The following is a 26,647-nucleotide window of genomic DNA, read 5'->3' as shown; positions in this document are numbered from 1 at the left end:
ACTTTTTTCAAGTAATGTAATACACCAGTCTTTATATTTTAATCAATATAAACTAATACTAAAAATACTGTATTTTAACAAATTAATTTTTTTATCAATTGCGGTTGACAGTGCCTTTAATTTTTTTTAAATTGCATGACAAAGTTACAGTGAATAAAAGCTTTTTTATGACCATGACCAAGCTTGAACTTTGACCCCAAATTGCGACCTTAACCTTTGAGGCAGGGCGACAGATGTTTCATACAACACATCATGTAATGATGGTTTACACTTGGTCCAAGTTATTCTTACATTCGATCATTATATAGCAAACTTTTGGCAGAGACAGGAATTTTTTAGTGTGAGCGTTACAGAGCAAGTTTTGCAAATCAGTATGCGCTTAACTGCTTAACTAAGCTATGGAAAGACAACCACTGCCTGTTGCAGTAAAATTACATGTATGCAGACGAGAAATGCTAGGAGCGTCTGCTAGGAAAGATAACCACCACATCTACCTGTTCATAGTTCACCACTGGTAAACTGCAGTGGGTGTACATGTATATGACTAAAAGTGTTTAACAGCTTGTAAGACGACATTGGCCAGTCTAGTGTTTATCATTCAAATCTGTACATATTGGCTGCTTACAGGGAGAACGGGGCTTTATGCATGTCAAATAAGATTAGCCTGTGCACACTGATTAGCCTGTGCAATGCGCACAAGCATATCAAGGACGACACTTCCTGATTTTATAATGTTTTTTGTTTAAAGAGTCTCGGGTACTGGGATGACAATTAATGCATATGCATTAAGCCCTGTTTTCCCAAAATGAAGCTTAAATTATATTTTTTATTAATGATTAAAAAAAACACACATCTGGACCTGTGCTTTAAGATACACTCTTTATAAATTTGAATGCGTTGTGTTCATCTAAAACTTGCAATATAAAAAGAGCTCTATAACATAATTTTTAAAACTGAGTTGCATCTAAACTTATACAACAGCGAACACCTACTGTGCCATCAGCACTTTGATTCAATATATAGCTAATACCTTTGTATCCTGTAGCTTTAATTCCTAATACCTTTCTTTCAAGCAGTTTTGTACAGTTTTCCGGTTTTACACCATCAACAAAAATGTTTACAAATTCCTGCATCCACTTTTAAAACTTTATAGCAACTGCTTTTGTCAAAGTCCCAGTTAGCTTAATATCCACATTGCTAACAGACCCAACCTCTGTTCCCTTTGTTGATTAGGCTAACAATGTTAAAATCAAACTTGCTTTGCTCAGATTAGCTTTTTTTGCTTTTAACTAAGAAAACAAATCTGCAAAGCAACCTTAGCCAGTGGGTTAATAGACCACTCCAGTAAAACATAATGCGCAAATTTATCGCCTACATTTTTTGTCATACAAACAGACATTTATTGTGATTAAAAGTGGCCAGGCAGAAAAACATAGCAAATATCAAGTAAATGAAAACACTTGCTTGCTGGTAACTCACTCTGGATGCAACAAAGTATGCAGTAATAAAGTTATTAAAGTGGAAGACAAGAAGTTTATCTTAAATTGATTCTGCCCATCTTAACTAATTTGGTCAACTATCTGACATGTAATACCAAAAACTGTCATTTAAAATAAGTACCAAATTCCTAATTATTCGGGATGTGACATGTTAAATGTAAAACATGCACATTACCTGAGGCCTTTAGCCAAAAAATCTGTTTTTGATTGTTCAACGAACAGCTGAACAGTTTTCTAAAAGTGTCTGCTGTTTGGTTTTAAAACAAAGGTTGTTACTGACTCAATATGAAGGAACACAAAGTCTCTATTAAAGTACTTAGCATACAACAACAAGTATGAACATTCCGATGTAAACTATTCAAAATTCCAATTCAAACTGCTGAATCAGCACTAAGTATACCACATGTTTTATTGTTCAATGAAATAAAAAAAAATCAATTAAAATCTTGAATTATGATTAAAACAAAGGAATCCATGAGATGTCATTATATTTTTGCTGCACCCATGAACACCACCCCTGAGGTCTATCATGAAATACATTCTGATGTTTATCACATCTGCTGTACTTGATAACATCTTAAGGACTGGCAGTTTGTTAAAGGCACATAATAAAACAGCAGACTTATCAGGGTCTACATGGAAAAAATGACATTGAATATTTACTTAACTAACTTAACATTATTAAAGGTGCTCAATTATTTTGCCTGAAATATTAATTGGATAATTAGCAACTTGGTACTCGAGCTTCACTAATAGGCCTACCTTTTTGAAAGAAAAGTAAAATTAAGACAACTTACTTAAAAATATATATCCATATACAGCATTTATTTTAATTATATGGTCCTTTTAATGTGCTGATTCCAAGTTGTTGTTTTTAATTCTCCTACAGCGGGATTCAGTTTCATATAATATTACTGTTTGAAATAAGGATCACCAATGTCATACACTTACACACCCTCAAACACTTAAAAAAATAAACAGACTAACCACAAAATGTAAATTGCATGTCATTCAGTGCATTGAAGTGTGCATGATTTTGACAGAATAATACTCTCAGTACAATTTTTATAGACCACTTATTTATGCATGCAGATGTTTTACTTTTTATATATTTCTTTCCATATGATAATTGTATAAAATAAGAACGATAAGTGAACAACAAAGCTTTGATGCATTGTTCACAAGGCAGTCCTATAAAGATATCACATAAAGCCCCATGAAACAGCAAAATCATCAGTATTACTTTTACAATTGGGAGCAAACTAAAAGAAATTCATTGAGCTGTCTCCATAGGATGACATATGTCCCCTAAAATTGCTTTGATAGAAGTTAAGAGCATTTTTCGAAACCTAAACGCATATTTCGAAACCTAAACGCGGACCTTAAGTTCAAGGTCAAGGTCAAAGGGGTAAAAATTTGTGTGCGTATGGAAAGGCCTTGTCCATAAACACATGCATACCAAATATGAAGGTTACATCTGAAGGGATGTAGAAGTTATGAGCATTTTTCAAAACCGTAACGCAAATTTTGAAACCTAAACGCGGACCCTTAGTTCAAGGTCAAGGTAAAAGGGGTCAAAATTTGTGTGCGTATGGAAAGGCCTTGTCCATATACACATGCATACCAAATATGAAGGTTACATCTGAAGCGACAGAAGTTATGAGCATTTTCGAAACCTAAATGCAAAGTGTGACTGACAGGCAGACGGACCATGGACTGACGGACAGTGCGATAACAATATGCCCTCCTTTGGGGGCATAAAAGTTCCTTATTGTATTCCCTGACTGGAAACAAAAAAAGTTTACTCTATAATCGTGTCCCTTATCACAGTGGTTGCATCGTGCCAACTTGTTTACTGCAGTTGGGATAAAGCCAATGAAATGTATTTTTCATTCAAAGTACAACAGACATTGTTTGCCATATCTCAGATTCACTTACACTTAAACTTTGTTTGCCACTTAAAGAAGCAGCCTTTTTGCCAACACAATGTTGCCCCAAGTGGGTAATTGAGCTATTCAGCTAGGTAAATAACATTATAGAGGCAACTTCTGACTGAGGACAATCCAATTATTCGTTATGTTTACCGTCCCTTTAAAGTGAGTATATACAATTTTGTTAAATATAAATGAATTTATATAAGATGTGTAAAAAACTTATGATATATATATCTTTTAATATAAAATGAAATAAAAGTTTAGAAGACCATGTGTCGAAAAATGCGAAATAAGCCAGATATTTAATTCTGAAATCGAAAATGTATATCATGCATGTACGATGTGAATCTAAACTTAGTTTAACGGTTCATTTTAAATTTCTGCAACGATATTTATTCATACAACACACGAACACTAACTCTGGTCCTAATAAAAAGAAAAATGCTTCGGTTATTGTAGGAAAATATGATCGTCACAATCGACTCGGGGCGCTATAAATTTGTCTTTGCTGCATTTTATGAAATTCGTATTTAATGTATATTTTTTCTTGCCTATTTTGTGTTATTGAAACATATTTTATCAATTTATTACAATTTAACACATATACAAAATCGTATATACTCACTTTAACCCTTAACCACTTAGATAAGAATTTGTACACATTTGTAGTCCCTCAGAAAGTTATATTTAATCAAAGACCTTTGTTACTGTGTTCAAGTTTTCAAGGCTTCATTACAACCCTTAGTTACTGATGAGCAGCAAACAGCATAAGTTACTCGCAGGCTGATGTGGTTTTATGCTGTTTGCACATAGCCATTTTCACTTTGCTTCTGAGTGGGAAAGGGTTAATGAAAGTGAATAAAGGCAAAACTGTGTCTCTGTTTGATTTGATTCATTTTGGGCCTTATTTGATACTCAAATGCTTGTACATTCATACTTTATTTTATTTCTAAAGTGAACCACACTTTAACCCATTACCTAGCGTCTAAAAAAGGCCTTGGCAAACAGCATAGACCCAGATGAGACGCCGCATCATGCGGCGTCTCATCTGGGTCTGTTCTGTTTGCTGAAAGGAATTTCTGTAAGAAATTTTCTAAATATAGAAATAAATATACTAGACATCCCTAATTTTGGAAATAAATTGATCCAATTTAGAAGGATGGGAGAGTCCACTACGCATAAATGGGTAAATACCACATTATTATCACCAGAGTCAGAATAATTACTTGATAAATATTCTGTATACTATAACACTACACCTACAACAATAATGCAATACATCAAGAAATGTATTAAGAATAAAAACTCTCAAATAAAAATATCAATACAATATTGCCCTTTTATAAGCCTATCTATGGAAGTTTAAAACTTACCATTAAATGACTATTTTCTGTGTGATTTTTATTAATGCCCAATATGCAAATTTTATAATGAGAAATCATTTTAAACCAACTTTTATTCATTTATCTGTTTAATTATACTCCTTCCCTTGTTGTGTTTTCCTGTTCTCTTTTAAATGCTGTACAAAATGGTTCTACCATTAACACTACAAATTAATACAGTTAAATTCTTGGCCTTACCAAGAGGTCTAAATTAATTCTAGATGCATTCTTTATCAGACATCTTTGTTGCACTAGCTGACAGTTAAAAGGGAAGATCTACTATACATTAAAATGTCATTTGTAAGACACAATTGAATTGTAATTATTTTACAAACTTCATTGTCAACATTATTTGGATCTCAAAGATTGTATCAGATAATATCCGCATCATTTGGAATAGCATTTTTTTAAACATTAAGAACTGTACATGCAATAGCACAAAGATTCACAAAAATCATTTAAAGCATTAGGGTATAAAATATCCATAGATCATACAGTTATTTCATCAAGAAATATTTAGAGGGATTTGTTTGCAAATTTCCATTTTGTTAGTGTAATTAAAATGCTAAATTTTCCAAAATATTTTACATCAGTCAAAGTATACACAATCATCACATCCTTTACTGTTCAGTTATTGTAATTTGTTAACTTAAATATGTATTACATGTGTATGTTAAGATGCCAATATTATGTATCTGTCAAATTCAGTAATTATTAAACCTTTTAAGAAAAAGCTTAAATGCAGAACAATTAACAACAATTCACTCACATTATGTTTTCTTCAAAATAAAAGACATCCATTTAAATAAAAATCAAATCCTACACACAAGTGGTGCTAAACAAACTCAGCCCACATTGGAAATGACTAAAACCGCTCCATACAATTTGCTGAGTACACAAAAAGCACAGAATATGTTTGTCTTGTAAAGAAAAATCAATTTGTTTCCATTTGTTTCCCACAAATAAAAAACCAATAACAGCTCCAGAATTCAGGACTCAAGATTTAATCCTCAAGAAACAGACTGAATCAATCAATATCAGAAATTGTGCAACCTCAGCTATTTACATGTAGAGACCTCAAACAAATTGACAATTCTTTAAAGGGTTTGGTCACAAGAGCTTTTAGGAGGTATGATTTGAGAGACAAGGCAACACAAAGGGTCTCAAAGGTGCACAGTTACTGTACATCAGGGAGTGACGCCACTAATGACACAGACTAATACTGAAAATACATTTTTCGTTTATGAGTAATCATCATTTCAAACTGATCAATTCATAAAGCGCTACAATTAGAAATGATTTAATATTTTGGTGCAGTTTTTCTGTTGTTTTTGTTAACAGTTTGTGACAATAAATGTATTGCTTATGTAAAATACTTTTTAAACAAGAGGGCCATGGGCCCTGAGGCGCTCAACTGGGACCCAGAGGAACTTTACTATAGTCTTAAAAAGTGTGAGTTCATTCATGAAGATTGGACCAAAAAAGTTACTTCACATGTGTTTTATATTTGACCTAGTAGTAGTAACATAGTTTTTGAGCTGACATTGCTCAGTTTCGCTTTCAGCTGAGATTTCATTGGGACAAATATTCTGACCAAGTTTCATGAAGATTGGCCAATAAATGTGGCTTATATAGCATCATCAATTTTTTGTAATAAGCAAATGAGGAAAACTGCCCAGCCCTCTGGCAACCATGTTTTTCAACTACCAGTAACTGGAAGAATATTCCAAATGACAGAGAAGTCAAAAGAACAATTAAAATGATTAAGTTTCATTTAGATTGCACTAACAATTTTACTTCTAGAGTGTTAACAAGGTTTTACTACAGTCATATAATAAAAAATGTCCCGCCCCCAGCTAGCGGCGATTTTACAATAATTCTATATGGAAAAATGCGCTTCTCCCAGAGGGACATGTTTTTCAACTGACTAGAAACATTTTTCAAACTTATCCCAGACATCATTAGAACAAATTTTCTAACAAGTTTTATGTAGATTGGACTAAAAATGTGACTTCTTAATGTTAACAAAGTTTTACTATAGCAATATAAGGAAAAATGTGCCGCCCCTGAGGCCGTCTTGTTTATAAACAGACAGTAACCATTTTGAAACTCATCCAAAATATCATTAGGACACATGTTCCGCCATAATTTCATGAAGATTGGATGAAAAATGTGACTTCTAGAGTGTAAACAAGGTTTTACTTACGCCATATAAGGAAATTGCCCCGCCATCTAGCGGCAATGTTTTCAACAGACCGAAACCATTTTCGAACTGATCTAAGATATCATAAGAATTAGTCTTCTGCCTAAGTTTCATGAAGATTTGACAATAAATGTGGCTTCTAGAGTGTTAACAAGGTTTTACAATAGCCATAATAGGACACCTGCCATGCGCCTTGGCAGTGATGTCTTTCAATAGACTAGAACCATTTTCAAACTCATCCGAGATATCATTGGAGCACATGTTCTGACCGAGTTTCATGAAGATTGGGCAATCACTGTGGCCTCTAGAGTGTAAACAAGGTGGACACAACGGGCAAAAAGGCGATCACAAAAGCTCACCACGAGTTGTGCTGAGGTGAGCTAAAAATGATGTAATGTAACTCTTATTGTAGAGTAGTTTAAGCAATAGCTTTTTAATTCAAAGGACAGTTTATCTAGCCAAGGTGGGGTAAACTGGAGCTCTTTAGTTTTTATGTTTACATTTAATGCATAAATGATTACACAGCACAAAAATGCCAAAATCTGTGACAAAGTCAGTTAAAGTACTCAATGCCAATAATCTTTAGAACCATTGATTTGTCTGCTCGTCAGATACATGAATCAATGATTCCATTACAAACCTCACTGAGTCTCCTAACATTACTCAAGCACAATCAGACTTTGCAGACAGAATTCATACTTCTCGTATACATAGTAATATTATTACATTTATATCAGTCGGTAAACACACAGCACAAATTTTGAGTGCTGAAATACTTGTAGATTAGGTTACCGTAATAACTCTATGTTTTCGAAAACTTAGATACGAAAAATATTAACAAAATACAGGTGTCCGAAAACTTAGAGTCGAAAATAGAAGTGTCCGAAAATAGCGTCAATTGTATCAACGACTACCGGTAATAGCACGCGCGTGTAAAATACCATGCCGTATAGTATAAATTACAGTTATACATGTTTGCACTGCATTTTAAATAATTGTAAATGCTTAATTTATTTGACAGAAAGTTACTTCAAGGTTGTACTTTGACCAATGAGTTCAAAAATGAGCATGTGATGTACCGATACACGCTTGTATGAACCTGTAATTAACGCTATAAAAAGAGCAAACTATGCATTCTTTGTTTGTTCATTTCCGATAGTTGTTGTGTAACACCTTCCATTGTTCGTAAAACTTGTAATAGGGTGCATCACAACATGAAACATTAAGTATTTGTCACAGTTATTTTACTGAGAAGGGGTAGTACCATTGCGGTAGATAATTGAACTGGTAATTGACACTACCCCTGGTAACTGTCATAGCGCTTATGCTATCGGGCGAAACCATTGTTTAATACCGGTTTACAAGGTTATTTACACAATAACGCAAATGTAATGGCCCATTGCCCTCAGGCATGCACCCGCATTTTTTTATGATGTTAATCTGGTTGTAAAACCCCATGATCGAAGTGTCATTAGATATCGAAAACAGGTTCGAAAGTTGGTAAAATAGCGCTGTAAAATATACTGTCCGAAAACTTAGAGACATAAATAACGGACGAAAACTCGTGTGTCCGAAAATAAAGAGTCACGAAAAATAATTATTTTTGCTCAAAAAGGGGGTGTCCGAAAACTTAGAGTGTCCGAAAACATAGAGTAATTACGGTAACACCTGCAAATTTGCATTGTACACTACCAGTAAGAATTCCCAGAACATTTAGAAAGCATCTCTACTTGCAACTGCTGAACATTTCACAATGCATTTGTTGTTTTCTTCTACAATATTATAACAGTATCATTAACTGTAATCTTTTATAAATATTTAGCTAAACATTAATTTGAGAACTGATACTACATACACACACCCATGTCTCACATAAATCAAAGCGCTGAAGGCACTGAAGTTGTTCGCTATTGCATAATCTTAGACGCAACTCAGTTTTCAAAATTATGTTAAAGCTTTTTATATCGTAAGTTTGAAATGAACACAACCCATTCAAATTTATAAAGAGTGTTTCTTAAAGCACAGGTCCAGATGTGTGTGCACTGTTTTTCCACATAATTATGTTATAGAGATAACTTAGACAAAATAACAACAATATGTCTCTTTTTTCGCAATTGGTTGCTTCACTGGCAACCATCTTTAGAATTTTGGTTGCCTTGCTAAAGAATAACAAGCCTAAATTCATGTACATGTTGTGTTATGTGTACTTGATCTATTTTCTTTAAATTATTGAGCAACAATTTTGCCAACATGACAAACTTTTAATGCATCATGTCTTGTTGTGAGCCAGAATTGAATCATTTCTTAGGCCTAATTAATCCACAGTCGCCAATTTGTATTCTATGATTAATTGGATTGAGTTGTTCAAGCTTTGAAAAAGCTAATTGCCCTGCTTTTTAGCCCAACTTATAATAACCAACTTTTGAAATTGAGTTTCCTGGGCTTAAATCTACTGGCCCCATGCTAACAGGCAATCATCAAACCTGTTATTCATGATGTAATTTCTGACAGTGTATTGAACTCATTCAATTTGCAAGTCTGAAAGTCTTTAAAGGTACCATTTCATGTTTTGGTAAATTGACAAAATTTTAATTATTAAACAATTTAATAATTTGGAGAGTTCTGTTGTTGTCATTTTATTTTTTCATACCATGAGGATTGCTTATATAAAGTATAAAATACATCTCTCATTGTATGAGCACGAATGGCCGAGTGGTCTAAACAAAAGACTTTTATTCCAGGGGTCAGTGGTTTGAGCCCAGTTGAGGGTTACTTTTTTTTGGTTTCTTTAATTTTACTCTTGTTTTTTTTAATGGAGCTTTTAAGATCCAATGTTTACATTTCTCTATATTAAGCATTTAATGACAAACTGTGAAAAGGTCCCTTGTAGATTTTTACTAAAAAATGCCACAAGGTAAAAATTTAGAACTCATTGGTTGTTTTTTTGATTTAAAGGTGATTTTGTTTATTTGCCTTGTCACCATAAAATCAGAAAGTGTTGTCCTTGATAAGCTTGTGCGCATTGCACAGGCTAATTAGTGTGCACAGGCTAATATGAGACACCACTTATTTGACATGCATTAAGCCCTGTTTTCCCTGAAAGCAGCCAATATGTACAGATTTCAATGACAAACTGGCCAATATCCTAGCACAAGCTGTTAAACACTATTGATTACATAGACACACTCACTGTCTGCAGAGTACCAGTGGTGAAGTATAAACAGGCAGATGTGGTGGTTATCGTTCTAAGCGTAGTTAAGAGCAGACTGACTAGCAACGCATACCTCTAACCTTAGATGTCCGCAAGATACAACTAAAAAGCTTCCGTCTAAATCAGTTTATAAAATGTGAGCCTTTGAGACAGTTTTATCAGCTGCCATGATTCATTCATTAACATGTTTAAATGCTGAATCATGTGTTTGTTCCTGTAATATAGGTGCAGTGCCCTTCCTTTACTATTATCCACAGAACTTCTCTGAGCTTGTAGCAGGTACATTCTAGCATTGTAATTTCCAATTGTTAGTGATAGAATTTAGACAGTTTTGACTTCTTTCACCTCCATCACATTATGAAAAAGTTACACAGGTGTGTACGCAAATTTAACAATATTTGTAATTATTTAAATGCCATGGGAAGATTATTAAATATATGCCAGTTTGTCTTGATTATAATTATTATTCTTTGTTTGAAACTTTGTCGAATGTAGAGATGAAAAAAAAATTGTCCTTTAACTCGTACAATAATTAGTAGCCTTTTTTGTGACAATTTTTTTTTTTGGGGGGGGGTTAATTGGTTTGTTGGCAAAATGACAACTTCACTTTAAACAAACTCGAGAAAAAACTTAATTTCAGACAGGATTTAAAACTGCGAGCTGTACAAAATTCACTTATCAAGAAATATAATGACATGCAACTGGTTGAAAAACATAACAAAGTCAGCTGTGAATGCAAACTTGCCTATTTGTTTGTACAGGGAAATGACAAACTGTTTCTTCAAACTTCCGACAATATGGCTAGACAATGAATCATGCAATTTTATCCCATCATTAGTTGCGCAGACGAAAGCAATACCTCCATGAAAGCAATACCCCCACGTTGAAGCAGAAAATTATGCCATTACTATGGGATACAATCAATTATCTTAGCCAAAAAAATAAAATCTATATATAGGTGTTTTAAAAACTTAATTGTTTTACGTTCATTAAATGCATCAACAAAATAGGGATAGGTAGAACAGGTCTCCTGGTAGGATTTGACAAGTATTAAAATAATTTAATTCTATATTTCTTTTTTTTAAAGCTGCTTATATTATTAACCTTGAACAACCAATTCACTTTATTAAAATTATTATTAAAGAAAAATTAGTAATAATGTGATATATAAAACTAAAGGCATGGCGGAGACCAATGCAGCTGCACTCTTCCAGTTAGTCCATATAAACGGACTGCCAGAGCCTTTGATAATTTTTGCTATGGCGGCTCTGGCAGTCCATATGCACCCCTTCATAAACATGGGTGCAGTTCAGTGCAGAGAATCCGTGCGCTTCACTAAACAGACGTCGTTCGAGACAAATTGAGGAAAATAATGAATAAACTTCATAAACATGTTAAATTTACCTGAATGGCAACCTACGGATGTTATCCTTTGCATGCACCCTATAAAAACACGATGATGTTTCAACACACTTTCCTCGCTGACACGTTTTATGTTTAAATTTGAAACAGTGTATTCTGTATCGAATAACACATCGTTATCGACTTTGTAGGCTCCAACACATAACCCGATGTGCAAAATATTGGTGTACTGCGACCTAACCAATATTGGGTCAATTTTCCAATATTGCGGATACAGCGTACGAAAGCAAAACTAAGTCAATAAAAAGCAATTATTTATTGTTTTAAAGGTACCATTCGTATGAGTTTGTGGTTGTGACAGGTAAACGTTGATAAGATCTTGCAGTTTCAGTGTTCCTTAACCATTGCATTGTTGATTAAATTTTGCACCCATGGGCAAGAGCCAGCACATTGCAACTATCAGCTAACCATTGGGTTATAACTTATAAAGCTGCGAGTTGAATTATTGCAACTACCTTCCAGTAAGGTTTTGATGGAGAACAAGTAGACATAGTTTTTATTGAAATGGTCAACTGTAAGTGTCTAAATCTGAGGCATTCAGGTGATATTAAATTTAATATTAACAGATACATGAACATATTAAGCAGTTATAATCCTTCGTCACTATTTTTAAGTAAAAGCTCTATTATTTAATTCAAAGCATTCTGTTAATCAACAAGAGATGTGTTTGTCAGAAACACAACGCCCCTACTGCGCCGTTTGAAGCCATATATTTGACCTTTGACCTTGAAGAATGACCTTGACCTTTCACCACTCAAAACATGCAGCTCCATGAGATACACATGCATGCTAAATATCAAGTTGCTATCTTCAATATTGCAAAAGTTATGACCAAGGTAACAGTTTTGGCACTGAAACACACATACATTCGATCCGGGGGCATAAAAAGTGTATAATTATACAAATAAACACATTAAAAAAGAAAAATATATGATTATATCATACTAAGTTTTATACTTAATTAAATGACAGAGGATCAGAGAAGGGTTGAACAATAGAAAAATGGCATGTTTAACTCTTTCAGTGCTGGAACCGAATTTTAAAGGCCTGTGCAAAATTTAACAGTTTAAATCCAGATGAGACGCCACAGAACGTGTTTGCTATTCTGATAGTATTCTTTGGAAAAAAAACAAAGAAAAAGCTAATTTTAGAAATTCAGCAGACCTCATTTTAGTAGACGACAAATTTCCCAGCATGCAAAGGGTTAAAAACATAAACAACACAAACACAGTGGAACATAATTAAGTGATGTTGTATTGCCTCCCTGGTCTACTATGTCATATAATTTGGTCTTTATCAGTTTATGGGGGCGTGGAATGAAATCAGACACAGATCAATGTCTGGCTTATAAACATATGATACACATGTATGAATGAAATAACTGATTTACATAATGAAAACTGTAAAAGATTGTTAATCGTCCTTCCAAGGTATCAAAAGAGGTGGGACAAATGTCTCACAGCTCATGAAAACTTGGGGACAATTTCCATGCATTTGAGACCTAAACTTATGAACTTAAAATTAATAGTTTTTCAACATAAAGAATATTACTCTTTTTTTTAAACAAATATGAAATGGCAAACAACTCTTTTACACAACTCTATTATATTTAACAATCAAACTCAACCCAACATGACTCTTCTTGCTTAACATTTTATTGCGAATATTGGAAATTGATATTCAGTTATTTTGTTCTTGAAATTATTAAACTGTCTCTCTTTTTTATTTTCTGAAAAGAAATGTCCAAAATATTCACCCAATTTATTAATATGGCTTCAGACAGCATGCTTCGAACTTATTTTTCAACCAACCGGCATCATTTTCGAACTCTTTCAGGATATTATTAGGATGAATCTTCTGACCAAGTTTCATGAAGATCAGACAATAAATGTGGCCTCTAGAATGTTAACAAGATTTTACTATAGCCATATAAGGAAAAATGCCCCGCCCCTTGGCAGCCATGTATTTCAAGCAAACGTAACCATTTTCCAACTCATCCAAGATATCATTGAGACCAATCTTCTGACCAAATTTTATGAAGATTGGACAATAAATGTGGCCTCTAGAGAGTTACATGGAACAAGGCAAATGTGCCATATATGGAAAAATGCCCCGCCCCCTGGCGGCCATGTTTTTCAACCAAACAGCATCATTTTCGAACTCGTCCAAGATATTAATGGGGTGAATCTTCTGACCAAGTTTCATAAAGATTGGACAATAAATGTGGCCTCTAGAGTGTTAACAAGATTTGACTATAGCCATATATAGCCATATAAGGAAAAATTCCCCGCCCCTGGTGGCCATGTTTTTGCAGCAACCAAAACCATTTTCATACTCATCCAAGATATCATTGGGACAATTCTTCTGACCAAGTTTCATGATGATCGGAAAATAAATGTGACCTCTAGAGTGTAAACAAGGTTTAACTAAAGCCATATAAGGAAAATAGACCCACCCCCGTGGTGGCAATGTTTTTCAACCAACCGGCATCATTTTTGAACTCGTCCAAGATATTATTGGGATGAATCTTCTGACCAAGTTTCATGAAGATCGGATTAAAAATATGGCCTCTAGAGTGTTAACAAGATTTTACTATGGCCTTATATAGCCATATATGGAAAAATGCCCCGCCCCTTGGTGGCCATGTTTTTCAAGCAAACGTAACCATTTTCGAACTCATCCAAGATATCATTAAGACGAATCTTCTGACCATATTTCATCAAGATTGGACAATAAATGTGGCCTCTAGAGTGTTAACAAGGTTTTACTATAGCCATATAAGGAAAAATGCCCCACTCCTGGCGGCCATGTTTTTTCACCAACTGGCATCATTTTCGAACTCGCCCAAGATATTATTGGGATGAATTTTCTGACCTAGTTTCATGAAGATTGGACAATAAATGTGGCCTCTAGAGTGTTAACAAGATTTTACTATAGCCATATATAACCATATAAGGAAAAATGCCCAACCCTTGGCAGCCATGTTTTTCAAGCAATGGTTACCATTTTTGACCTCATCTAAGATATCAGTGGGACAATACTTCTGAGCAAGTTTCATAAAGATTGAAAAATAAATGTGGCCTATAGAGTGTTAACAAGGTTTTACTATAATAGCCATATACGGAAAAATGCCCCGCCCCATAGTGGAAATGTTTTCCAACCAACCGTCATCATTTTCTGACTCGTCCAAGATATTATTGGGATAAATCTTCTGACCAAGTTTCATGTAGATTGGACAATAAATGTGGCCTCTAGCATGTTAACAAGATTTTACTTTAGCCATAATAAAGCCACATAGGGAAAAAAGCCCCGCCCCTTGGCAGCCATGTTTTTCAAGCAAAGGTTACCATTTTTGAACTCATCCAAGATAACAGTGGGACAAATCTTCTGAGCAAGTTTCATAAAGATCGGAAAATAAATGTGGCCTCTAGAGTGTTAACAAGGTTTTACTATAGCCATATAAGGAAAAATGCCCCGCCTCCTGGCGGCCATGTTTTTCAACCAACCGGCATCATTTTCAAACTCCTCCAAGGATGAACCTTCTGACCAAGTTTTATGAAGATAAGACAATAACTGTGGCCTCTAGAGTGTTAACAAGATTTTACTATAGCCATTATAATATAGCCATATACGGAAAAATGCCCTGCCCCTTGGCAGCCATATTTTTCAAGCAAACGTAACCATTTTCAATCTCATCCAAAATATCATTGAAACCAATCTTCTGACCAAATTTCATGAAGATTTGACAATAAATGAGGCTCTAGAGAGTTAACAAGGCAAATGTTGACACCGCACAACGGACAACGGACGACGGACAAAAAGCGATCACAAAAGCTCACCATGAGCACGTTGTGCTCAAGTGAGCTAAAAAATGTTAGGGGGGAAATTGGGATTCTTTTATTTATTTCAGTTTTGGATCGGGTCAGTTTGCTTGGGGATTGGGTCCGTTTTACGGCCTTTTAAAAATAGCAGGAAAACCACTAAGCAATGTTTTTCTAATATTTGATCTGGTGACCTAGCTTTTTGTATATGTTACAAACATTCTGACCAAGTTTCGTAAAGATCAAGTCAAAAATGCGGTATTTAGAGTTGTAACAAGGTTTTTGGAAAATTTGACCTGGTGACCTAGTTTTTGGACATGCATGACCCAGATTCTAACTTGGTCTGGATATTGCTAAGATAAACTTTCACACCAGACAAAGACAGCCACATTTGTGATTATAAAAGTACCAGGGAAAGATGCATTTGATATAATGGCAGGGAACGATCTAGAACAAAAAATATAATAGTGTGCTGGGCCTTCCTCTAACCCCCCCCCCCTGCAGCCACATTGGACTGGTAAACAAAAAATCTTATGAAAACATGCCCCACTTTTAATTTGCGATCCAAGATGCCTCCATAATATGGTCACTGTTTTTTATATACAGTAGACTCTGCCAATACCAGACTCTCTGAATACTGGAACTCTCCCGATTCCGGTCAGGCCAGTCGCATATTTTCTCCTTCTATTTCTTTGTTAAAAAATGTTGAATAAACCGAACTCTCTCAAAACCGGAAACCGAACAGATATCTCCGTGAATTTGGTCATTTTCAACTTAAGATTCTCAAGATGCCCGAGGCGTGAAAAATACAATACCTAGTCAGCACAGCACGTGCGGTGTCACACATTTTGCTCGCGCAATCATCGATAATCGGATTAAACATACCATAAAGGTGTCAAGTTGTTACCGCGCTAAAGAAGTCCGATTAAATAATGTAAAACAAACTGTAAAATGTCTATAATAGACGTGCAGTAACACCAAAAAGTGATTGACTCGATCGTTTTAATAAGCTTATGACAAACAATTTAATTACAAAATTAATGCATGCCCTTGCGACAATTACTTTCTTGTGATCTTCTTGGGTAGTTTAAAAGATCTTATAGCCAAGTATTTAACGCTTAAATGGTTGTTTGTTTGTCAGATAAAACTGTAAAAAATATGACCGTAAAATATCCATCCATCTGTCTGCAAATTCATTCATTGCCTTTTCTTAATTTCAAACGCATCTTCAGCATCAATAGTCTCAAATCTACAAGACTTCTCAAATCGTTATTGTCTTTGAGGTTTAATTAATTCAGAGCTATTTATAGCGAACTCGAACACGACTCACTCGCCTATATGACAAATGTCACGTATGTACATGTATAAAGCACCACACTCACTTTGGGATTAATCATAACAAGTCGGTATGGAATGTTTTTTGCTATTAATCGAATGAAAACACATTGTTTGAAGAATGCTTTAAACATAAACCTTACATGAGGACAGTTATCACATGGTACATGTAAATGTATATGGTTTGTTTTATTCTAATATGATTTTGTACACAATGCATACAATGTATATTTCGGCAATATGCATACTCTTAGTAAACTGGAACTCTCTGAAAACCGGATGATCACGCCGGTCCCCAGACCGTCCGGTTTACAGTCTACCCGGTCCCCAGACCGTCCGGTTTACAGAGTCTACCCGGTCCCCAGACCGTCCGGTTTACAGAGTCTACCCGGTCCCCAGACCGTCCGGTTTACAGAGTCTACTGTAAATAATGTTGGGAAAATTAGCAAAAAAGGAGCAAAATTACCGAAAAGACACGCAAATTTTGATTACTGTGAAACCATTTATTTTCGTCGGCACAAAATTTCGCCCTTTTCATAAAAATGACCATTTCGTCCGCTCTTAAATTCGTCCATTTTTGGTTTTGAAAAAAAAACAACGTCCGATTTGTTTGTAATACATGTAATACGCGGTTGCGAAAAAATCATGCTGGGGAAAGAGAGGTGACTCTTGGTAGTCACTTGCAGGAGGTGGGCCTTGTTTGGCATATGCCAATTAACAAGTCTGTTATTTTCGGTGATAGTAACTGTCCCTTATTATTTTATGTCATTGACACGTGCTTTGTTATGATTAGCGGATAAGTGGGACTGAATAATCGTTAACGAGTGTTTTAAACAACGAAGCATGGAAGAATGGACCATGCAGTTAAAACCAAACAACCAAACACAAATCAAAATGTTCTTTATTAATTTGTAACAAAGCGCAGAATATATTTCAGTCAGGTGTTGATCACACATCGCCATATCTTAATTGCGATTAATAGTATTGTCTTTTATCCGGATTCGCCGCGTGTAGGCTGTATAATCTGCAACACCCCTGAAAAACAAAATACACACAATGGGTAATAAAGTTGTTAACAATTAGCGCTAATCAACACTATTATACCTAAACGAAGTCGACGCATTCGATACAGCCGTATTGCAGTCGCGTTTTACAGGAAATGTCAGTTGTCAGTACACTGTATAATGAACACCCCTTTGTGGATTTAACTTGAGTGTGAATAGTCGACTGTTTCATGTTTTTTGTAGCAATACCATCTGCGTATCTGTATTATAAGTATACCAGTCAACAAACAAGGTGCGCGCTTCCGCAAATGGGTATTCGGACGTTCAAAAAATTGACCTACGGTTTAGCGTTCACGCCGTCGAACGCATTAACCAATATAACTCGGGTTTTTTTTTCGGCGTAAGCTGTATTAAGCCAGCTTTTCACCCTGATTTGAACTTTGTAAGTGTCCAATAATACTCAAATAAAATTTCCCGCGGCTAGGTACGAATGAATACACTTCATTTATTCCATTGGCTGATTTGATTATAACACCAGAACATTGGAAACATATCCGCGTCTTTGTAACACTGTTTTACAGCATGAAACAATTTTATTCTTAATTAAAAGGCTCAATAAATAGAACAGTTTTACAATCAATTTTCGACATAAATACAGTTTGTGCGTTCACCTTTTATTTTCAGAGAATTACCAGCGCAAAAGCGTTTATACTAAAGGCTATGTTGTCATATTTAGTACTTACTTGCATTGCATTTCAACCCGCGAGGTTTGGGTCAATGCGCGGCCATTTGTGAAAGTCAGAGTTTATATACAGTTCATCACCGGAGTTCGCAGAAGGGGTTGCGATCATTGTGTTACACCGGTCTTACTGACAATAACGTAGTGACTGTAATGCATTGCTTTCCAATCCGCAAGGTATCAAGGTCAGTTTGCGGTCAGTTGCAGAAATCTTTATATAAAAGCCGTCTCGTAAACTTTGTGCACTTGAAGTCTGTTTTGATCAGAAAGATACTAAATAAAGATATTCGGCGATATTATTGTGGTATGTCAATCATCGATTTTTGATATGGTTTCAACATTTGCATGATAAGGACCAATTTTTATAAAATTAATTAGAAATATTTATCCATTTAGACCAGTTTATTAAGCATGAGCACAATAATTCGCTATACTATAATTATGCAATTAAATAAGATTCGAGTATTGCCGGCTGACCTATATGCACTCGTTTATTTTCATATTTCTTGTGTTTTTCTATTCTGTAAATATAGATATCTGAGTAATAATATCACATAAAGCAAAATAAGCCACGAAATCTGGCGCAACACCCCGTAATTGATTTGCTTATGATGTAGCTAAGAACTGCGCACAAAAAAGGCATCCGCTACTTTTTATCTCATAGAGATAATTTTTGATCGTTCATAAACATCGACCACAATCAACGCCGTATATCTTTTTTAAAGATATTTCTTGTTCACTATTTCTTTATTTGCCAAAAATACTAGTGGCTTATAACTTACCTTGCAATCTTTTTTTCTCGCATTTTGCGAGTGTGCGAGTGTTAATTTCGAACCCTGTGTTTATGCTTGGATTACGCTGGATTTAAATGCCTCATGCCTACGGTAATTCAGTCTTATTTGTTTCAAATATGGGACATGATTGTTCGTTAGGATCTTGAATTCGTTCATCGGTCGAAGGACGAAAAAGGCGAAAACTAATGTCGGACAAATAATAATGGTTTCACAGTAGTCAATTGCTGATTATCCAAATATGAGCGATTTTCAACCGGCCAAAATCTTATTACAAACAGTCTATTTTGCCGTCCGCCGGCTCTTATTGAGAACCCTGACAAACGGCCATAATTTTGTCCATGCAAAAAACTGAATTAATTGCATCTAAGATTGGGTGACAATTGTTGTTTTTGATAGAAATTGAATCTTTTGGATCTGACCAAATGAATTGAAGCAGTACCACTGAATACACTCCCTAATAGGTCGCCATGGTATAATGGATATGGTGTCAGCGTAGCGACCAGGAGGTCACGGGTTCTATTCACACTGTGGGGGCATGCTTAAGATCTCCACCAAAGACAACAAGTACTGGTTCTGGGCCCAGGAAACGGACTAGAGAGCGCTTCAATAGGCCCAGGAAACGGACTATAGAGCGCTTCAATAGGCCCAGGAAACAGACTAGAGAGCGCTTCAATAGGCCCAGGAAACGGACTAGAGAGCGCTTCAATAGGCCCAGGAAACGGACTAGAGAGCGCTTCAATAGGCCCGGGAAACGGACTAGAGAGCGCTTCAATACGCCCAGGAAACGGACTAGAGAGCGCTTCAATAGGCCTGAGGCTTTGGATGCAATCGAGCTTAAATAAATAGGGTTAAACTAAATTTAGTGTATTTATACACTCCCTGATAGGTAGTTTTCCATTAAAGTTTTTAATCGAGAGTCTATCAAGATTTCAATAAAATCTGCATGTTGTATCTTAAACAGAAGTTTAATTGTAACATTACCAGGTCACTATGGAGTAATCAATATGGTGTCCGCCTACAGACCTGGAGGTCACAGGTTCGATCCCCACTTACTGTGAGAGTATCTTAAGATCTTCCCCATAGACACCAAGTAATGGTTTAGTCCCCGGAAACTGACTCGGGAGCGTTTCAAATAAGTAGTTAGTAATTTAAATGCAATAAAGCTTAAATAAATGTTCAAACTAAACTGACAGTATTTATGCCGATTGGAACATTAAATAATAAACAAGACCACCGCATAACGGGTGCCAATGCTAGGCTGAGGGTGCAGTTTTGAATAAAATAAAAGCTTGTCAGATTAAAAAAAAAAATTAGAGGTCACAGTGACCTTGACCTTTGACCTAGTGACCCAAAAATGGGTGTGGCATGTAGAACTCATCAAGGTGCATCTACATATGAAGTTCCAAAGTTGTAGGTGGAAGCATTGATTTTAGAGTAAAATGTAAAGGTTTTAGCATGACGCGGATGGCGGATGACACAACGAGCTGGCTATGACAATACCTTGGGTTTTCTCTCTCTGAAAACAGCCGAGCTAATAAAATGGAATATTTAAGTATATGCAATGTACATTTGATTGCAAACTATTAACACTAAACATGTATGCTGGCATTGGGTGAAAAGAAGAAAAAACTTGATAAACCCTTGATTTGATACGAATGTGGTAAGGTCTGTGAAACAATATTATTGTGGACCAAAGCTGTATAATACAGTGTATTGGTAGTGCTAACCTATATATTGATATGCTCCTTTAATAATTATTTAATTTAAATGTTAATTTTAAAAAAAATTCGTTTGAAAGGCCACACCTTAGAGTAAGCTGCCATATGATTTTGCACTCTAGTTTGGGTCAAATCAATTAAAATTAAATAGGCAAATTATAAATTGATAATCTTGTTCACTAATGAAAAAGTATGCCACAAACATCATGAACATTACTGATTAATTCAATTACAATTTCATTTAGTTATCATAACATAAAATGATTTAGTAACAATTAATTTTTAAAAATATATGCGAAACTTACCGCAACAATGTGAGCGAAATGTTTTCAACTGCAAATGTCATAAATATTTATCAAATAGATCTACATGTATTATTGCCTGATACTACTGTTCAGTGCAATCTTTTGCTTTGTTGTTGTTGTGTTGATGTTTTTGATCATTAGGACCAAACGGACACAAATGAAGACGGTGCATTACCATAACATTTCAAGTTTGTTTTCCACTGCTTCTTTTTGACGAAAAAAATATAAACAGTTCTTAAACAATACATCGAACTATACTTTAAGCCAAACACAATAGGCCATTTAAATTAAGCATTGTGTACTGACATATCGTTGTCTGTTCCTCCCCTGTTTCAATTTTAAAACACTTTAAATTTTAGAAGGGGCCTGTTACAGAGCAAAGTTGTTCAGTGTACAATGTCTGTAAATGCTCTTAATTTCCGCCAGTTCGATGGAAACATTGTATTTTTATTTGAACAAATAATTTGAACAAATGTTTACAAGACATGTATGTATTACATTTACCAGAGACATAGATAACGTCTACGCCTCTGCATTTACTAAATAAGTTGAATATGCTGAATATAATTTACTATATTATCTAGAAGGGTGTTTCAAGTTCAAATAATATATCAGTCAATATATTCCATTTAATACAACGGTGTGCTTATTTTTAAGACGTTGTGAATAATTATTGAAAATAAACGACAATATTAATTTACCATATCACAAACCCATGAGAAAGGCAAACAAATATTGCAGGACATGAGGTCCGATAACTGTAAAACTTTACCTGATCCCACCAGATTTTACAGGACCTTGTTGTTTAACAAAAGTATTGAAAATAGAGTTCATTTCTCCATTATGATGTTCACTATGCTTAACAATTTTATAAACAATTCAATAAAAACTAAATTCAAACGTGTTTTTAAAAACATACGGTAAAAGTTTAAATTAAAAGGAAAGAAAACTTTGTAATTGTTTATACATTAAAAATAATTTTTAACAGCAATATAAAGCATCAGTACTAGTATTATTACTTAGCAAAATCCGTTCCATTGTATCGAAAATCAATATATCTAGGTAAACTTAAATTACAGCAGTCCGTTTTTTACATATTCCTAGTTCCATTTTCGACCAAAACACGAGGTCCGACAGTTTCGGGAATAATACCGGACCTCAGAAAATTTAATCGGAAATGTCCGAGGTCCGACGTCTTTCGCATGCGTCGACTTATCACATATACATCTTAATACAAATAGAAAACACATCTTTAAGAGTAACAGAATACTTCTTAACACATATACCAGTATATTAAGATCGTCACGGATAAACCGAAACCCTCGAAGTTCGAGCAACCATGTAAAAGTAGATTCATCTGAATACAACACGTTTATTTGCAGGGTATTCAAATTCTTATTGTACGTATGAAGAACAAAACAAATCCTTTGGTTTTTAATCGCACAAAAAAATATCCTACTACTGTCCGGTACTTGATAAGTTGGCGCCTCTGAAAGTTGACAATAAAGATGAAGAAATGTGATCATGGCCATCAACTATGTTCTGGAACAATATACTTTACAATCGAAAACGAACGGGCGAACGACGTACTTTCATTCAAGAACAAGTAAACTAAACCCTAGTGATTTAATCACAACAAAGATATGTAATATAAAGAAGTAGTCGGAAAACAAATACAAATTATAAAAAATGAATCTGGTCGAGCCCGCACATCTCACTCTTTTATTATGCAAGGATATGTACAAGCTTAAGGCAATCTGTAAGTCTATGAGGTTATACCGCGCCTGTGGTTTGCATTATGCAAGCATCTGGAGTTTGTCGCCGAATTCATATCTTATGAACTTCTTAGACTGACGGATGGTGGAACAATTGTATTATTATATATGTAATTTCGAGTCAGTTATAATTTACTGAATGATTGGCAATTTTTAAACAGAGTACAAGAAAAACCTCCATGTGTCCTTATGGTGTGTTGGACATCAGCCAAATTTACATATGAAGGGAGTTGAATTGAAGCGGGGTTACCTAAGACAGAAGTATGTGTACCAATTTGTGTGCAAACCGGAAAGCGTGTTAATACTGTTGGTCTTAAAGGGGCCTTTTAATAGATTTTTGCATTTTTTTAACGTTTGTCATTAAATGCTTTATAATGATAATTGTAAACATTGGAAATAAAAGTCTCCAGTGATAAATCGAGAATAACATTTAAAAAAAAGAAAAAAAGTAACCCTCAACAGAGCTTGAACCACTGACCCCCTGAGTCCTGGAGTAAAAGTATTATCCATTTAGACCATTCGGTCATCCTTCCTCGTGCAATAATAGATGTATTTTATACTTAATATAAACAATCCTCGTACTTTCACAAAATTTAACGACAACAGAGCTCTCAAAAAATTATTTAATCGTTTCGCGTTGCAACGCTTTATAACTTTCAGGTTTTTAAATCGTTAAAAGATGCATATAATAGCTATTTCATAGCAAGGTAAATGCTCAGTATTACTGTTTCCTCACAAATATCATAACTAAAACGAAAATGTTCGAATCTGAAACAATTTTTTTCAATTGTGTCAATTTACCAAAACGTGAAAAGGCCCCTTTAAATCTAGTTGCATTCACAATTCTTAAATCAACTTTTTACTCACAAAACTTAAACTTGCGTATGTGTTCATTGTTTCACGTACTAGGCGATCTATGAAATAAAAGGTTTTAGTAAATTCTATCCAGTAAAACGAGGATAATTAATTGAAAAGGTGATTTTATAGATATATATTGTTTAGGTGGAGTGTGAAAGTCTTTTGTCATCGTTAAATTAATTATCGTGTATTTCTTTCGGTAATATGCTCTAGAATAATCAACGCCGAAAATGTTTGGATTACAAGCTCTTTTGTAAATAGAGATGTATCATTGATAAACTTATGCTGGGCAAAGATAACCATCAACGGAGTAAGATCCATATACATAGGATCATACTAGCATCCCCGTGAGAATGACAAAGAATCCCTAGATGAACTTTGGTCATCATTAAAACTCATCCCCAAGAATAGCATCATCTGGCTCCTAGGAGACTTTAACTTGCCTGACATCGACTGGACAAACGAATCCTTTAAGCCTACCTGCAAAACACAAGGAATTGTATGAAGATTTTCTAGAAAACATGGTCACCTATAACCTTCAAAATGTAGTTAAAATCTACACTAGAAACTTGAACATCCATGACCTTTTCCTAACCAATCTGCCATCAGCGACCTGTATCGTAAAAACCACACCGAGTCTTGCCACTTCAGACTACGACATATTTTTTTCATGAAATACAAATCAACAAGGGTCGTTAACCCCAACCTAAAAGAAAAATCCCACTTTTACAAACGTGCTAATTGGTCACAGCTGAAACAAGATATTGACACATTTCGCATGGAGTTTATTGGTACTATAAATTATACAAACCCTGAAACTGCCTGGACGGACTTCAAAGTTAAACTTAACTATTTATGTGAAACTCATATCCCAACAAAAATAACAAAGACCAGACAAGACTTGCCATGGATCACCCTATCAATCATTAGACTCATCAGACGTAGAGACAGGTTATATAAAAAAAATCAAATAAAAAGTCTGCCGGCCGAAAGTTAACATCCCAGTTCAAAACTTTAAAGTCCTCCATCCAAAACCAAATAAGGAAGTCCTATTGGCATTATATAGAAACGATTATCTTTGAAGGTGACTCACAACTAGTTTGGAGCAAAAGTTCTATAGCTTTGTCAAACACAATTCCGAAAACTTTGGAGTGTCACCTCTGGAGTCAGAAGGTATCACCCACACAAAACCTACTGACAAGGCCAATATCCTAAATAGGCAGTTTGAATCAGTTTTCACTCGGCCTCAGCCCCTCAGCCTGAAGCAGGCCTGCAGCACCCTAATTAACAAGGTGAAGTTTTAAATGCCTTCGATAAGTATCACAGAAGAAGATGTAGATAAACTCCTGAGTGGACTCTGCCCCAGTAAAGCATCCGGCCCAGACCAGATTCCCCACGGATCCTTAATAAACTTCACAAAGAGAGTTCTCCCATTATTTGCAAGATATTCCAATTATCTCTTAGTTTAGGTATTGTTCCGTAACACTGGAAGGTTTCAACAATAGCTCCTGTGTTTAAGAATGGATCAAGGTCAAAACCCAGCAATTTCATACCCATATCACTTACATGTATTGTCTCTAAACAGATGGAACACATAATTGTCTCAAACTTAATGTCACACTTTGATAAGCACCAGCTAACATGGATTTAGGTCAAAACATAGCTGCGAGACACAGCTGATTAGTATCTCCCAAGAACTAATTGACTCTCTGGAAAACGGTCAACAAACTGATGTCACTGTACTGGACTTCTCCAAAGCGTTCGATAAGGTATATCACCACAAGCTTATCTTCAAACTATACAAGCTTGGGGGTGAACTTAAGAGGTCACTTCCTGGATAAGGTCCATCCTAAATAACCTTACAAAGAGAGTTGCGGTTTAGGGTCATTACTCAGATGAACTCCCAGTTATGTCTAGAGTCCCACTAGGTTCGGTCATAGGTCCCTGCCTCTTCTTGACATATATAAATGACCTCCTTGACAGTATAAAAAGTAAGGCTAGGTTATTTGCTGACGACACTGTAGTCTATCTGTCAATCAAGTCCCAGTCGGAATCAGAACAACTTCAAAATTACCTCTACCGACTAGAACAATAGGAAAGAGATTGGGCAATGGAATTTAATCCTGATAAGTGCGAGGTTTTACGAATTACTAGAAAAAGAAACCTCATCATATTTCCCTATACCCTCCATAATACTGAATTCAAATCAACTGTTAATGCCAAGTACCTTGGGGTAACCTTAACTAAGGATTTAAACTGGTCAAAATATATTAATAATATATCCCTTAAAGCAAAAACTCCCTCCATTTCATAAAGGGAAACGTTAGGACCCAGAACACAAAGGTTAAAAAAAGCTGCTTATACCACATACGTGCACCTACAACTTGAATATTGTTCAGTTGTGTGGCATCCCTGGCAAAAATATACTTGGCTGATAAATTAAAAGGGGTCCAACGAGCAGCAGCCCGGCATGTCATACTTGATTATGCATACACCAGAAGTGTCACTCATATGTTACAGACCCTTCATTGGAACACCCTTGCCAACCGCCGCATGACCAACTCCCTCATAATTCTGTACAAAACTCACAACCAACTAGTCAACGTGGACCACTGTCACCTTACCCCTACAAGAAACTTAAACTTTC

General features: G+C 35.2%; 1 protein-coding gene across 5 annotated transcripts in view; it reads right to left on the bottom strand.

Moving 5' to 3' along the window:
* LOC127858926 (putative extracellular sulfatase Sulf-1 homolog) overlaps positions 1 to 21,500 on the bottom strand; it is a 55,303-nt gene extending 33,803 nt beyond the window's left edge. The window contains exon 1 of one of the 5 annotated variants that reach the window (XM_052396266.1): positions 21,368 to 21,500. The gene's annotated coding sequence lies outside the window, so the exon portion shown is untranslated. Of the gene's footprint in view, positions 1 to 1,030; positions 1,200 to 2,296; positions 2,316 to 5,584; positions 5,757 to 7,658; positions 7,678 to 21,367 lie in introns of those variants that run through there. The other 4 variants (XM_052396269.1, XM_052396265.1, XM_052396268.1 and 1 more) reach the window with 4 other exon arrangements.
* Positions 21,501 to 26,647: the final 5,147 nt, after the last annotated feature.

The sequence above is a fragment of the Dreissena polymorpha genome, chromosome 14 (genome assembly GCF_020536995.1).
Source record: "Dreissena polymorpha isolate Duluth1 chromosome 14, UMN_Dpol_1.0, whole genome shotgun sequence".
NCBI lineage: Eukaryota > Metazoa > Mollusca > Bivalvia > Myida > Dreissenidae > Dreissena > Dreissena polymorpha.
Note: the sequence above shows the minus strand (reverse complement) of the source record. Positions and strands in the feature narration are given on the sequence as shown.